Source organism: Suricata suricatta, chromosome 12, assembly GCF_006229205.1.
Source record: "Suricata suricatta isolate VVHF042 chromosome 12, meerkat_22Aug2017_6uvM2_HiC, whole genome shotgun sequence".
Taxonomy (NCBI): Eukaryota; Metazoa; Chordata; class Mammalia; order Carnivora; family Herpestidae; genus Suricata; species Suricata suricatta.
In genome coordinates this window covers 10062472-10065014 of record NC_043711.1, presented here as the reverse complement: position 1 = coordinate 10065014, position 2543 = coordinate 10062472, and the positions used below count along the sequence as shown (strand labels likewise).

Genomic DNA, 2543 nt, shown 5'->3' with positions numbered 1-2543 from the left:
GGGGTTGAGAAAAGCATCAAAGAATCAACTGATGAGTTAAAAAAGGCTATAGGTGAGGTGAATAACAAACTGGAGGCAGCCACCTCAAGGATTGACGAGGCAGAGAGAAGAATAGGTGAATTAGAAGATATAGTTCTAGCAAAAGAGGAAGCTGAAAAAAAGAGAGAGAAATTAATTCAGGAGCAGGAAAGGAGAATTCAAGATCTGAGTGATACAATCAAACGGAACAACATCCGGCTCATAGGAATTCCTGAAGAGGAAGACAGAGAGAAAGGGCCTGAGGGGATACTTGACCAAATTATAACTGAGAATTTCCCAAATCTGGGAAAAGAAATAGACATTCAAATTCAAGAGGCACAGGGGAGGGAGCCAAGATGGCGGAGAGGAAGGGAGCTCTGTAAACTCCTTTTGCCCCATCGATCGAACTGAGAAGGATATTACTCTCATCTGCAAAAGCAGAAGGAGAAAATACGGACTCCAGAAAGAATAGAACCTCAAAGATACCTGAGTGAGTGCGAACTGGTGAGATCTGAAAACGGGCCAGCCTGGGAAGGACAGGGGAGGCAGGATCCCCAGCCCAACGCGGGGCAAGCGCACGCAGAGGCCGAGAGACGAAGGGAAGAGACAGAGAGTCTGAACAGGCTCATAGTACAGTCTCTGGGGAAGAGGTACTGTCTCTGGGGAAGAGGTAAAGAACATTTGGCCACGCTTGGAGAGAGGGACCCACTCCATAGATAACTGCTGGGGAGCCGGAATCCCGAATCCGGGTGGTGCAAAAGAAGTTAACAGCTTCCAGCCCTAAGCCATCTCGGCAGTGGGGAAGCAGCAGCAGAGGCTGCAGTGGCAGCGGTGGAACAGTGAGAAGCGACCGCAGAAGCGGCCCCAGCGGTTGTGCCGGGGGTGCGCACTTTGAGAGGCGCCCTCCTCAGCAGCGGCAGCAGGCCGCGGTACCGGCAGAGGCTGGGCCAGGGGCGCGTGCACCTGAACTCGGTTTTGGGAAGGAACCACACATCTCATTTCCACGGTGCATCTCACTCCCTGCACTGGCTGTGCAAATCCCGAATCCGGGGTGCCCACCAGAAAGGATAGGGCCCACACCTTCGCGACCCCTAAAAGGGAGTCGGCGGCGGGTGGAGGCCTGGGCGCGCGCTGGGCTGCAGGAGCTCCCAGCTCATTTCCAGCAGTGCACAGCGCCTTGAGCAACAGCTACCGGAAGCCAAGAGAGTCTCAATTTTTTTTTTCTTTCTCCTTCCCCCATTGCAATCGTGATCCTGACTGGGGGTGGGGACTCCGCAGCTGGGTCTGTGAAGGTGCACACTCCACCTACTGCTGCTCATTTTGCCTCGGGCAGGGGCAGCCGAAATCCCTGCCTGAGCCAAGACAAACTGATTCCTCCCCCTAAGAAGCCAGCCACCAAAACAAATATATTTCATCTGTGGTAGTGCAAACGTGCATGGACTGGAACTTTGAACCGAGGCTGGTCTGGAAAATACAACTCGGCTCAACTGCGGCTCAAGAAGATCGGACTCATTAGAGTGGCCTACAGTGCCTAGGTCAGCGGAGCTTGGCATGCCACCATTCTAATCTCCATAGACACCAAGGCAGAGCCTCTGAGAACAGCCTCAAGGCCTACCACATCAAACCAAGCCTATCCACAAGGGGAGGCGCTGTTCTTTTTTTTTTCTTTCTTTTTAAAAAAATTTTTTTCTATCTTCATTCTCCACTTTTTTCGTATTTATTTCTTTGTTATTATTACCGGGTTTTTTTTGTTTTTTCTTTTTCTTTACTTAACTCTGTTAATTTTTTACTCCTCTTTTTCCTTTCTCCTGTCTCCCTTACTTTTTCACCTTCTAGCAACCCAGATATATTCTCCTCTATCTCATCCTTACCTCTCCCCTCAGCTGATCATACACTTTTAAACTGTCTACTGCCCTTTGTTGTCGCCGACCCCCTTCTATATTTTTTCCCTCTTTTCTTCTTTCTCTTTTCTTTTTACTTCCTCTTCTTCTCTTCTTTTTGTCTCTTTCCTTCCCATTTTCTAACTCTTCTTTCCCCCTTTTTATGTGTTTCTTTGTTTGATTTGTCTGTGTGTATGTGTGCTTCAGTTCCCTCTGTGGGTGGGTGTCTGTTTTCCTTCCTAGGACCGCACCAAGAAACAAGCCAAAGTGTGCAAGAAGGCAAGTCACAAATATTGCAGAGTAGGGAAATAAAACATTCACAGGCACAACAAGAGAAACAGAGAGACACCATTAAGAGAACATTCCCTGAAATGACAGGCTCTGGACAGTCAATAAGCCTCCTTTAACAGAGAAATATTAATAGGTGCACAGAGCCCAACGAGCTTTCTAAAGGTGACAAGAGACAGAAAACTAGCAAAAATGACAAAACGAAGAAACTCTCCCCTGAAGAACTTCCAGGGGGAAGTCACAGCCACAGAACGGCTCAAGGCAGATGTAGACAACATATCAGATCAAGAATTTAAAAAGCTGGTGATAAGATTAATCGCTGGGGTTGAGAAAAGCATCAAAGAATCAACTGATGAG

At 48.2% G+C, this 2543-nt stretch overlaps 1 pseudogene; it reads right to left on the bottom strand.

Annotated features, from left to right (window-relative positions):
- Positions 1 to 798: 798 nt before the first annotated feature.
- LOC115274346 overlaps positions 799 to 2543 on the bottom strand; it is a 19262-nt pseudogene continuing 17517 nt past the window's right edge.